At 42.6% G+C, this 14,103-nt stretch overlaps 1 long non-coding RNA gene across 1 annotated transcript; it reads left to right on the top strand.

The window, feature by feature from the left end:
* Window positions 1-10,019: 10,019 nt before the first annotated feature.
* LOC127571726 (uncharacterized) lies at window positions 10,020-13,276 on the top strand. The gene is made up of 3 exons (XR_007956502.1): window positions 10,020-10,045; window positions 12,797-12,860; window positions 13,029-13,276. It is a non-coding gene; the product is annotated as an uncharacterized LOC127571726 (long non-coding RNA).
* Window positions 13,277-14,103: the final 827 nt, after the last annotated feature.

Here is a 14,103-nt window from a genome sequence, read left to right on the forward strand (position 1 = left end):
CATTTAGCTTTTTGTGGTCTTATTTTTTTTATGTTCTAATGAATGCAGAACACAGCTGACGCTTCCCACTTCCCAACAGAAGACTGAATACACAGGAATACTCAGAACTACAAGATAATCTATGCAATCATTTGGTAATATTGATATTGCTTTTCTCATTACCAAGACCAAATGATAAAATATTTTGTTCCAAAATATTATTTCAAGTTCATCCGTAACTTCTCTATCCATTGCACTAAAATCCATGGACAGTTCACTCATCAGTCCTCTGCATTTTGACCTAGATATCTTGACTAAAAAATTTTCATACCTTTTTCAGATTGTTCCATGGTCTCACTCTCAACTGTCTCTCATCTTACTTCAGCCTGACAACACTCTAAGATCTATGCTTGCCATACAGCACAGAAACAGGCTCTTTGACTCACCTAGTCCATGCTGAACATCAAGACATCTTGCATCCATTTACACAATCCCACCCTAACCCATTTTATTCTCCCCACGTTCCTTTCAGCATCCCTCCTCACCCCATATTCTAACACTCACTTATGCACTTGGGGCAATTTACAGTGGCCAATTAACCTACCAACCTGCATGTCTTTGGAATGTGGGAGGATACTGAAGCAACCAGAGGAACCATGTGGTCACAGGGAGAACAAGCAAACTCCATAGAGACAGCACCCAAGGTTGCTGGAGTTGTGAGACAGCAGTCTACTAACCTTGCCACTGCACCCCTACCGTGTTCCTTTAGTACAGTATCTTATGCCTCCTTGATTTTTATCATCATACCATTGGCCATGCCATGACCTGTGTGGGACCCAAATTCCGGAATTCTCTTTCTTCCTTTAAAACACAACTTAAAACCTACATCTTTGTCCAAGCTTTTGGCCGTTGTAATCACTGACAATTTTAGTCGATATATTTAAAAATTGAACTCACGTTTTGCTACTTCATAAAATGGAATCCCTCCTGACTTCAACCTACAACCAACTGCACATGCTCACACTCTACAAGTTTCTTAAAAGGGAATACACGCATTGTTCTTAAAGTGGATACATAACAACATAACACATTTATTTGCCCTGGTATCCTAATATTGGGCTGATATTCTTGTGAAGTGTATTGACATGTTAGAGGTGCTATATTCATGTAACATTGTCTTTAGTATAAGGGATGTATGTCACTCATATTCTAAAAGACAAATACTTTGAAAAAGTTCTTTTATAATGTAACTCACTTTGTAGGTTCAATAGAGTCATACAGCATGGAGACAGGCCCTTTGGCCCAACTGGTCCATGCCACCCAAGATGCCCAGCTAAGCTAGTCCCAGTTGCCCTCATTTGACCCATATCCCTCTGAAACTTTCCTGTCCATGAACCTGTCCAAAGGTCTTTTAAATGTTGTTATTTTACCTACTTCAACCATTTCCTCTGGCAGCTCATTCCATATCATACCACCCTCTATGTGAAAAAGTCGCCCCTCAGGTTCCTATTAAACCTTTCCACTCTCACCTTAAGCTATGCCCTCTAGTTCTTGATTCCCTAACCCTGCAAAAAAGATTGTGTGCATTCACCCTATCTATGCACCTCATAATGATAAGAAGCTCCATAAGCATTGTAAGAAGCCTTCCTGGGCATTGCTTCTGGGAGTTAACATGGAATAGTGCTCAAGGATCCCAGTAAGGATTCAGCAGCCTTACTGAAGTGCATGCTTTAACTACTCTACGGGTAGCAAGCAAGGTGTTGGCAGCTGCTTTTCTTCAAGTGCACAACTCTCTCTGCTCCTCTCTCAGTTAACTGCTTCATTTAGTTATACAGATGCTTCCAATGCAAGCAGACCAAATGATCTGTTCAAACACCAATGGACCCTGCTGCCACATTCACAGCTATATGTTTCCTTGGGGGATGCAAACTCACAGATACACATTAATTAAGTAAACTTAGTTGACATGTATTATATGAAGTAAAATATCAGAACAACTTTAGTGCTCTCTGCCTAATTACTCTTTTCAGTATATTTAACTAGAATATTGATCTTCATTCCTTCTGCTTTCTTCATGACTATAGAGAATATAACATAAATTTTAATTAATTTTAATGTAATTTATTGGTTTATCCCTAAAAGACTGTTCAAAGCAATTACACATCCAAACTATATAATCAGAAGGCAATCGGTGCCTATATGTTTCTAATTTATTTCAAGAAGTGTAAAATTAAAGAGATTAAATTAATTTGTTTCTAAGCATCTCCAGGACAATATCTGGTATAATCAAAATGTTCTGCATATTTAATTGGCTTAGATATAGAACTTTTATTCATCATTTTCCTCCAAAGGGAATGGCATAACAATCCTCTCCACAATTTCTGCTCTACATTAATCTTTTTCCTGCTGATTACTTTTGAATGGTCCTCTGATATATATGGCAGTAAACATAGGATGGTAGCCCACTTAAAAGCCCAGATGGTAGTTTGTGAGATGGACTGTTATTGTCTGGGGAGCTCTGGGCATCACTCTCCCACCAATGCTGAGAACGAACGAGCTAATTTTAAGAAATTACAACAAAATCCATAGATTGAATAGATTCTGTGCCAAAGAATACTGCCTGCTCCTTCATTGTATTAAGTCGAACTCTTTGAGGGAAAACGGGATACATATTTCTCTTAAAATGTATTAAATAAACAACAGCAAATTGTTCAAAAGTTTCATATGCACTCTATTTCCCCTTTATTGGGAGATTGCAGAAACGGGAAAACCACCTGGCAGTTTCTGTTTACCTCCTCTTCTTTCCACCAATGTGAATGTTCATTTTTCACCATTGTTGCTCTCAAGCAGGAGCAGAAAACAACTCTGCAAATGTCTAGAATGGATAATATGCAATAAAAATTACAAATATTTCTCAGCAAAAAAGAGTTTTGTTTAAGAATGTAAGGAAATCCTGATATTGTAAGAGAAGAATGAGTGGGTGATGGGGTGGGGGTTGGGGTGGGAAGTGGAGGGACCTGAGTTTCGATAAACCTTTATTAAAACTCTTCTCTGTAAATGAGGCTCCTTTGAGAAAGATTCATCCACCTCATTCCACAAAATGAAATGCAACTTGTAACAAAAACATATCGTATGACTAATCACTCAACCAAAGGAGTTAATGTGTCACCAGCCCCGAATCCAAAAAAATTAATCAATTAGCCATTACAGTTTGAACAGGTGAATTTATTCTTAAAAGGAAATACCTCTCCCAAAATAAAGCAGATCTTTTCCATTAAGGCTTTTTGTATAAATTAATCAGGACCAGCAGGTGAAATGACCAAGTTATCCTGAAAAGACCTGATAGAAGTTTATAAAATTATGAGAGGCATCAGTAGGGTAGTCAGTCAGAATCTTTTTCCCAGGGTAGAAATGTCAAGTACTAAAGGACAGGCGTTTAAGGTGGGGGGGGGCGTTTTAAAGGAGATGTGTGGGACAAGTTTTTTACTCAGAGAGTGGTAGGTGCCTGGAACGTGCTGTCGGGGTAGTGGTGGAAGCAGATATGATAGTGGCATTTAAGAGGGCAGTCAGATAGACACATGACTATGCAGGGAATGGAGGGATATGGATCATTTACAGGCAGAAGAGATTTAGCTCTAATTCGGCAAAACATTAGGTGTAGATATCGTACAACAAAGGGCCTGTTCCTGTGCTGTCCTGTTCTATGTTCCATATTCTAATTGCTACTAGAAGGTACCCACATGTAGCCTGTGCACACTCATCTGTCAGTTTGACCCCTCCTTATCCTAGTTCTGCTTGGCAGTATTGATTGCCTGAAGATGAGGACTGTCCATTGCGAGGTCCTGCAAAGCACATCCTTTAGTTTTCCCTTCCAGTGAAAAGTGTGAACACTGGAGTGGTAGTGGAGATTCAATCCTTCAGAAATGAATAATTAGAAATGAGAGAGATGGAGATTTCAAAGCAAACAAACCAAGCTCACCAATCAACCAAACTGCTGCCCCATTCTTCACTATAAAGGAGCATCTGTTAAATGGAGGATGACGTAAAATTATTCACCAATCTTGAAAATAAAACTAACCAGTATTTCTTCCTCTCTGACATCTGATGATAAACAGTGATTATCTTGGTTTCCAATGTCATAAATATGGGTTTCTATTTACTGGAGACAAATGTCTAAAAAATATCCTGCAGAAATGTAGCGGGGAAGGACAGACCAGGACTATACCACAGTGATGCCATTGTAACCACGACTACCTGCTCGGGATAATGGGGTCAGCATGGCTGGCTGTTGGCACCACCTCACCAAGAAAGGGATGTCTGTGGCTGCCAAGAACATAAATCCTGTTGCTTTTGCAGGAGGAACTTAAAACAGAAGAGTCATGACCATTTTGCAAGATGATAAGGAGGGACAGGAGAGCCTCCCTGTAGATCCTTTATCCCTCTACCTCCACTGAAACACATTAGTCTTCAGGGCAGGCACGGTAGTGGGGCAGGCACAGCAGTGTGGTGGTTAGTGTAACACTATTACAGCGCCAGCAACCCAGGTTCAGTTCCCGCTGCTCTATGTAAGGAGTTTGTACATTCTTCCCATGTCTGCGTGGGTTTCCTCTGGGTGCTCTGGTTTCCTCCCACATTCCAAAGACGTACGGGTTAGGAGCTATGGGCATGCTATGTCGGCGCCGAAGCGTGGCGACACTGTGGGCTATCCCCAGAAGACTCTACCCAAAAAAAGATGCATTTCACTGTGTGTTTTCGATGTATGTGTAACTAATAAAGAAATCTTATCTTAATCTTAGTCCTTTCCGCATTGATTTGAGGCTATGTGAAACCTCACTTGGGGATCCCAACCAGAGCAGCAGACAGGTGGAAGTACATCACAACATGTAGGAGGGAAAGAATATTTGGCAGTGGCAGTGGCAGTGGCTGTGCTGGGAATCATTGCGCAAAAATCCAACCTTTAGTGTATTGCTCATGAAGCCACCATCAATCATCCATTTCTCTCCTGTATCGCCTCCACTTTCCTTCCTCACCCACTGTCAAGTGTTTGAATTCAAACAAGCAAATTAAAGTTTTGACTCCCAAAGAAAACAATGGCCTGAAATATACTTTGTATGAAACAGACCATAGCAACAAAAGTAGGCCATTCAACCCTTTGAGTCTGCTCTGATATTCAATATGACATGGTAGAACCGTCACGTCAATGCCACAGTCCTGCTCTCTCCTCATGCCTTGAACAAAAACAGAACACTGCAGAACTCAATGGTCAAGCAACATCTGTGGAGGCAAAAGATTGTAAGTGATGGTTCAGGCTGATGTCCCTGCATCAGGACCAAGATGTCAAGACTGCTAGGTGCCGTCTTTGTTTACAAATGTATCTACCTCCATCAGCAACTTGGCTTCCACCTCCTTCTCTGGGGGGATGGGGGGAGGATTTCCACAGGTGCTCCACACTCTGAGTGAGGAAAGAGCTGTTCATTGACTTCAGGAAGTGGGGCGGAGCACATGCCCCTGTATGTACCAATGGTGCTGAGGTGGGAATGGTTGAGAACTTTAAGTTCCTAGGTATAAACATCACCAATAGTTTGTCTTAGTCCAGCAACGTAGATGCTATGGCCAAGAAAGCATACCAGTGCCTCTACTTCCTCAGAACGGTAAGGAAATTTGCATGTCCCCATTGACCCTCATCAGTCTTTACAGATGCACCATAGAAGGCATCCTATCCAGATGCCTCACAGCTTGGTATGACAATTGCCCTGCCCAAAACCGCAAGAAATTGCAGGGAGTTGTGGACACAGCTCAGTCCATCACGAAGACCAGTTCCATCTGTCTACACTTCTCGCTGCCTCGGGAAAGCAGCCAACATAATCAAAGACCCCACCCACCCCGGACATTCTCCTCTCCTCCCCCCTTCCATCGGGCAGAAGATACAAAGTTTTTCACTGTATCTTGTACGTGTGATAATAATAAACCCAATTCCCAATGCTCTCATTTATTCCTCAATGTTTTTACCCAGTATCCTGACACTGTGGCCCTGATTCTGGCAACCCCCCCCCCCCCCCCCCCCCCCCCCCCCCCCCCCCCCCCCCCCCCCCCCCCCCCCCCCCCCCCCCCCCCCGCTCCACCTAGCCAAGGGACATTATCCCTCCCATATCCAGTCTCTCTGACCTGTCTGAATGTTGTCTGTTTCGTTGAAGGCCCCTCTGATTCTCCTGACTGTTGACCTTAGGCCTAGTTGACCTAATCGTTCCTCATACGACAGTCCTGCCATCCCAGGGGTCAGTCTGGGGAACCCTTGCTGCACACTGTCCTTCCTTTGATAAGAAAAAGTATCTTGAGAGGTGTAACTTTCCAGATTTTTGTGGTGGTAGACTTGCACAACAGAAATAGTTACAAGCACATGTACTTATCCTGAAACGTGTCATTTATTCAACAGTGGTGATTCAAGAAATTAGTGGCAAGAAAATCTTTCAAAAGACAAGTATTATTACCCTCACTAGATGGCACCACACAGGCCTAGCTCCTCACCTGAAGTGATTGTCACTGTTTAATCTCAAGACTGCATGTTCTCTGAACTGTACCACACTCCAGAGGTGAATTTTCCTCAACCATTATCCTCAACGGCTGATTATTTTTTTTCATCTTGCCTAACTAGTGCTCTAATTTAAAGAACTTGATCCACTCAATATACAAAAACTCCTAACTTCCTTCACTCAATAACAATATCAATTCATGTCATGTTACTGATGTCCCAAGTTGTGCCACAGTTGGACATGATTCACATAAAGAGATCTGCAGGACCAAAAACTTGGTCAAGAGGAAAACTTTAAGGAGCATCTTGAAGGAAGAGAGAAAGGTAAAGAGGTGAAGAACGGATCACTGTGGGGAGGGCATTCTAGGTTTCGATCTTGCGGAGAGAAACAATGTTTTTAGTCATTGAATAATATGGCACAGAAACAGGCCCTTTAGCGAACTCATCCATGCGACCAAGATGCCTATCTAAGCTAGTCCCTTTTGCCTGCGTTTGGCCCATATCCCTCTAAACCTTTCCTATCCAAGCACCTGTTTAAATGCCTTTTAAATGTTGTTATTATACCTGCCTTAACCACTTCCTCTGGCAGCTCCTCCATATACGCCCCATCCTCTGTGTGAAGAAGTTGCTGGCTCAGGTCCTTTTAATTTTTCCCCCTCACCTCTAGTTTTCAATTCCCTTTCCCTGGGAAAAAGACTTCTTCTTCACACACTGAGTTGTATGGTACTAACCCAAGTTAAATGTTGTAGATTCAAGCTGAGTATCCATAAGGCAATGTGTATCTTCTATTGCAGTGGAATCATTTTTCACCCTAATCTGCAACCTAGTGGTCTATCATAACCTTTATCTGGAATCAAGTCAGGAGACCAAACCTGGTCCAACGAGGAATGCAGAAGAGATACCAGGAATAGCACCAGCCGCCATAGACATGAAGCAGCAAGTCCATGAAATAATTTTGCTTAAGATATAAAGGTGCAGTGTTTGAAGGTCCCAACTCTCCTAACTTTTTGCTTTTTGTTCTCTATTTCTGGGCATTTCACTTTTGGGTTGGCTGACCACAGCCTACGTCAAAATTGACCGGTTTGCTCTGGTGTAGCTGTTTGCTAGCAAACTGGCCGTAGTAACAGACACAGCTGGTATCTGATGAACCATATGAACTGTTTGCAATGTAGGCTGCTGGGATGTTGATGTAACAGGGGTGGCCACTGTATACATGACTGGTTTCATAGACGCTGAAATTTGCCATTGCCACAGTGATTAAAATTGGTTGAGCTGACAGAGGTAATCCTGCAAACTAGAAAAATGAACACACTTAATCTGGTTGTGAGTGAAAGTACCAGCAATTAACCAAACATAGGCTGTACAAGAAACTAGCCAAGGGAAGGTCAAAATTCAGATCTGCATCAGATCAGAGTCAGGGACCTCTGGATTCCACCTTGCTAATTATCTCCAGTTACTACAATCACTATAGTCTGTACTAGCCCATGTCAAGAGGGTGTGTCAGGTGAGTTCCAGAGCTATGTAGGAATTTCCTTCCTTAATTCCCTTAGAGTGCCTCAATGGAATTCACTTTGGCTAGAGCCTTCAGCTCAATAACACTTAAAACTTTTAGGGTGCAATACTTGATAATCCCAAAGAAGATTGAGAATTGTAAGGATTCTGCTCAATGAAAGGTTGGTTTAAAAGTTTTGTGATTCCCATCAGACCAATAAACATTTCATTGGATGTATTACAGCCAGAAATTACAGGCTACACTGCTGTAAATAGATGATGATGATTAACGTCAAGCAGTCATCAATGTATCAAGCTAATTGGCAAATTACAAGAAGTGATATGCCCAGGTTGACACAGCCTTAATGTTTTCTTGTGAAAGTAATTATCAGTTTAAGTATGGTCAATGCTGGCAGAATTGAAATACACCACAAACCTCATTCATTACTCTACTTATGATATATATGAAGGATTATCCTTTTTGAGTACAATAATGGTGATTAAGCTGCAAAGGTATGACCAGATGCTATCAAGTACATATTGCAAATTTATACTTAAAAGCTCTGTCAAAATGCATTGGACCAGAATGCAAAAGGCAATGAAAAACAGCAGATAGTATTTAATATATTAGTGAAGTAAGTGTCAACATATTTAAGATATAAGATCTTTATTTATTAGTCACAAGTACATTGAAGCACACAGTGAAATGCGACTTTTTGCATTACTGAGAATGTGCTGGGGGCAGCCCGCAATTGTCTCAACTCTTCCAGCATCAATATAGCATGCCCACAGCTCCTAACCCATATGTCTTTGGAATGTGGGGGGAAACTGGAGCACCCGGAGGAAACCCACGCAGACACAGGGAGAACGTACAAACTCCTTACAGACAACGACAGGAATTGAACCCGGGTCGCTGGCGCTGTAATAGCATTACGCTAACTGCTACACTACTGTGCCGCCTGCCCATTTATATTATAGATAGCCTATTAAAAGTTGATTAACCTAAACTGATCAATGATTTTAATGATCTTAAATAAACAATAAAGTCTGTCTTTTCCAAATGAACACCCAGATCACTGGTAGTAACCAGTTCTTTTACATTGAGATCCTTTGTAACGTTTATGTCAATGAATAACAAAATAGCTTTTGGAAAGCATCAAGTTGGATAAGTTGCTGGGACCGGATGAGATGTACCCCAGGCTACTGTGGGAGGTGAGGGAGGAGATTGCTGAGCCTCTGGCAATGATCTTTGCATCATCAATGGGGACGGGAGAGGCTCCCGAGGATTGGAGGTTTGAGGATGTTGTTCCTTTATTCAAGAAAGGGAGTAGAGGTAGCCCAGGAAATTATAGACTAGTGTGTCTTACTTCAGTGGTTGTTAAGTTGATGGAGAAGGTCCTGAGAGGCAGGATTTATGAACATTTGGAGAGGTATAATATGATTAGAAATAGTCAACATGGTTCTGTCAAGGGCAGGTCCTGTCTTACGAGCCTGATTGAATTTTTTGAGGATGTGACTAAACACATCAATGAAGGGAGAGCAGTAGATGTATTGTACATGGATTTCAGTAAGGCATTTGATAAGGTACCCCATGCAAGGCTTATTGAGAAAGTACGGGGGCATGGGATCCAAGGGGACATTGTTTTGTGGATCCAGAACTGGCTTGCCCACAGAAGGCAAAGGGTGGTTGTTGATGGGTGTAGTATGAAAGCACATGGCTGTCACGTGACCATAACAACACTGACCCCTCTGGTTGGAGGACAGCATTGCTTTTTGGATCAGAAGTGACATCACTGTCAATCAAGGTTTGGCTCCACCCCACCCATCAGGTGTGGCCATAGGGATTGGCCTTGGAGAGCCCCTTTGTTCCTGAACCTGCCTGACCATTGGCCTGGGTAAACACCTTTGGTCCTCGACCTCCAAGCCATTGGCCTGTCTAAATTACTGGCCGGGCCTTCCAGCCCTATAAAGAGTGTTGCACTTCCCTGGCCCTTCCTCTTTCGACTCCCCCCAGGAGTATGTGAGACAACGCTGTAGAGCCCACTGGTAAGAGTGTGCATCACCATGTGGTTGGGAGTGTCTTAGTCGTAAATCCGGGAGTGTTAGGGCCAATGCTTGTTTGGGTCAAGGTATTCAGGCATTGAAGTGTTTATCCCTTGATAAGTTGTACCTTGTTTATTGTGTGTTTGTGTGTGTGAGTGTGTGTGTGTATCTCATCCTCATTGCGATTCCCCCTCATGTTCGTGGTCTCCTGTGTGTGTGTGTGTGTGTGCAAGTGTGCATCCGTTCCCATTCATTCTGTCCCCGCATTTGCCTTTGTGATTAAACTATTTTTAAAATCCAAAGCCTGTGTCCAGAGCCCTCCATCTTTAAGATTCCAAAAGAACCTTTTCACACAACAACGGGTCATATTCTGCATGGAGGTCGGTAACTAGTGGTGTACCTCAGGGATCTGTTCCGGGACCCTTACTCTTCGTGATTTTTATAAATGACCTGGATGAGGAAGTGGAGGGATGGGTTAGTAAGTTTGCGGATGACACAAAGGTTGGAGGTGTTGTGGATAGTATGGAGGGCAGTCAGAGGTTACAGCAGGACATAGATAGGATGCAAAACTGGGCTGAGAAGTGGCAGATGGAGTTCGATCCAGATAACTGTGAAATGGTTCACCTTGGTAGGTCAAATATGATTGCAGAATATAGTATTAATGGTAAGACTCTTGGCAGTGTGGAGGATCAGCGGGATCTTGGGGTCCGAGTCCATAGGACGCTCAAAGCAGCTACACAGGTTGACTCTGTGGGTAAGAAGGCATATGGTGTATTCTCCTTCATCAATCAGGGAATTGAATTTAGGAGCCGAGAGGTAATGTCACAGCTATATAGGACCCTGGTCAGGCCCCACTTGGAGTACTGTGCTCAGTTCTGATCACCTCACTACAGGAAGCATGTGGAAGCCATAGAAAGGGTGCAGAAGAGATTTACAAGGATTTTGCCTGGATTGGGGAGCATGCCTTATGAAAACAGGTTGAGTGAACTTGGCCTTTTCTCCTTGGAGCGACGGAGGATGAGAGGTGACCTGATAGAGGTGTATAAGATGATAAGAGGCAATGATCGTGTGGATAGTCAGAGGCTTTTTCCCAGGGCTGAAATGGTTGCCACAGGAGGACACAGGTTTAAGGTGCTGGGTAGTAGGTACAGAGGAGATATCAGGGGTATGTTTTTTTACTCAGAGTGGTGAGTGCGTGGAATGGGCTGCCGGCAACGGTGGTGGAGGTGGATACGATAAGGTCACTTAAGAGACCTTTGGATAGGTACATGGAACTTAGAAAAATAGAGGGCTATGGGTAAGCCTAGTAATTTCAAAGCTAGGGACAAGTTCAGCACAACTTTGTGGGCTGAAGGGCCTGTATTGTGCTATAGGTTTTCTATGTTTCTAACATAAGTGCTATGGGGACACAAGGAAACCACAGATGGGGAGCAGTGAGAGAGGTTCTCACAGAATTCCTGTTGGAGTGACAAGACGAGTCCTGATGCAGGGTATCGACCCGAAAGGTCAACAATTTCTTTCTTCCCACAGGTGCTGCATGACCTGCTGAGTTCCTCCAGCACATTGTTTGTTGCACAACATAAGTGCTGGTTGGTTACTAATATGCACATACCTCGTTTATCAGAGGAGAAATGGCCATAAGAAGAACAAGATGGAATTTCATAACTTCAAACTTACTGAACTGTAAAGACTTTGCAGAATAGTGACTCACTTCCTAACTCCCTGGAGACTTTCCATCACCGACAAGGAACAAGTTGAGCATGATGCAATACTCTCCACTTGTCTGGATGAGTACAGCTCCAACAACAATCTAGAAGTTTGACACCATCCAGGAAAAAGACGGCCCACTTAACTGGCACTCCATGCACCAAAATTCATTCTTTTCACCACTGGCTCACCATAGTTACAGATTATATCATTCACCAAATGTACCAGTGGCTCTGTAGCTTAGAGGTTAGAGCATTGGTCTTGTAAACCAGGAGCTATGTGTTCAAATCTCTTTGGGACCTGAACCTTGTCAGCCAACCAACATCTTACATAGAGGAAACTGAATTAGGAACTTCTGGGTGCCTCTTCCCAAATTCCAAAGAAATGCTGGTTGGTTGGGCAAAGCTGATGGATATGTGACAGAGAATAGATTACAGGAAAATAAGTGAGGAAATGAAAATAATGGAATTGTTTTGAAAGCCAGCATAAACTTGATGAACCCAATGGCCGCCTTCTATGTATGAATAAATTTCTAGAGGATTTGCTGCTCCAATTTGCCAAGCCTGCTCTGGCAGTAACTATCATACCCACGATCTCTATCCCTAGAAGGATGAAGGCAGCAAGTACATGCGAACACCTCAGCTGGTAATTTCACCTCCCAGTTCATACCTCAATCAGCCTTGGAAATGTATTGTTATTCCTTCATCACCACTGGGTCTAAATCCTGATGCTCCTTCCCCTTCCCCCAGAGCTCTCTGAGAGTACTTTCACCAAGAAGAATTGAAGTAATTCAGGAAGGCAGCTCATAACCACCTTCTTGGGACTAATTAGGGATGCACAATAATTAGTGCCATAATTGCAGATATGAATCATTCTTAAAAATGCAAAAATAAAATAAAAACAAATATTGCTGGTCAGTAAAACAATTAAAAATACAAAAAAAATCATTAGGATTTGTTTCTATGGCTCCTGAATTCAAAAGTAGGTAACAAGTAATTCTGATGGAAGGTCATTGACCTTAAACAATATCTGTTTCTCTTTCCACAGATGCAGCCTGATCTGCCAGGAGATGACAGCGTTCTCTGCTTTTATGTACAAGTACAGTATCAGAGTAAGCGATTACAGCTATTAAGAAAGATTTTTAAAATTTGGGTGTTTTTGCCTTGTGGCAAAGGCTTGACAGGTTAAAAGTTGCACCCAGGTGATATGATAAACCATGATATTTTAAAAGAAGATGCCGTTTGTATGACAGGTTATAGCTGCTTCATTGTTGTTTTAGGGTCAGAAACCATTTTATCTGTCACAACACTAGTCCAGTTGTGGGACAGGAATCAGTGGTTTGAAGAATTTTCACCAAGTGAAACGTTGAATGCAAGTGTGCAAGAGAACCTGGGATTAGAAGAGAATCATGCCTTCACAAAGAGGAGAAGATACCCAGTGAAAACTAAACTGAAGACATAACAAGATGCTAAATTGGTAATCTGTGTAAATGATATAAGCATGTCCCATGATTAAAAAGTAGGCATGATTTCTGACATAAATCCAGTGTTAACCATGATGTTCATTAATAACAAGCTGCTTCAAGGGTCCAAACTTCCCAGCAGCGCCTAAAAATAGGCCGCACCTCTTGAAGGAAAAAAAACATTGTGGCTTGAGACAGAGCTGGGTGTGGAACAGGAACTAAATCTGAGCTGTGTCATGAAGGATGGTGCAAGATCTCCAAGATTTCCAAGTGCAGAATTTGAGGCTGGGGTGCAGGAGGTGGGAAAGAGGAGGGATGACCTGTGTATGCAGGGAGACAGGAGATCTTCAAAGCAAATGGTCAACAGGTAGTGAGAAGGTAGTGAAACTGTGGTGACTGATGCCAGACACCAAGTCCTAAGTACCTGACTACAGTACCATGAGAATTCCCATGATGTCGGATGAATTACATATCACATCAACTGCTTTAAAGTACCACATTCCTTCACTCAATACAATCTCTGAATCAGGATTCATAACAAAAGTGTGCATGCTCCATTGTACACTTACACACTTAGCAGCTGTCTCACACAGCTTATGCACAATGTCAGTAACACAGCCATTACAGCCAAATCACTTAACATATTGTACAACTTCTCCATCTCTTGCAGGCTGAAGCTGTGTACAATGTACGACCAGAGGCAGCTGGAAGGAGGCAGGCATGCTTGCCATTCCTAATACCAATGGAGAAGTTGGCACTACCCATTATTGAGATGGCACTGTTGAGAATGGTCAGCAGTGCAGCTGAATCATGGTTTTCTTATGCCTAATCCTCCTCCTCACAATCTCTTCTGACGTAAAACTGATGGTGCAAACATGCACCACTTCCTTTC

This window comes from Pristis pectinata, chromosome 6 (genome assembly GCF_009764475.1).
Source record: "Pristis pectinata isolate sPriPec2 chromosome 6, sPriPec2.1.pri, whole genome shotgun sequence".
NCBI classification, from domain to species: domain Eukaryota; kingdom Metazoa; phylum Chordata; class Chondrichthyes; order Rhinopristiformes; family Pristidae; genus Pristis; species Pristis pectinata.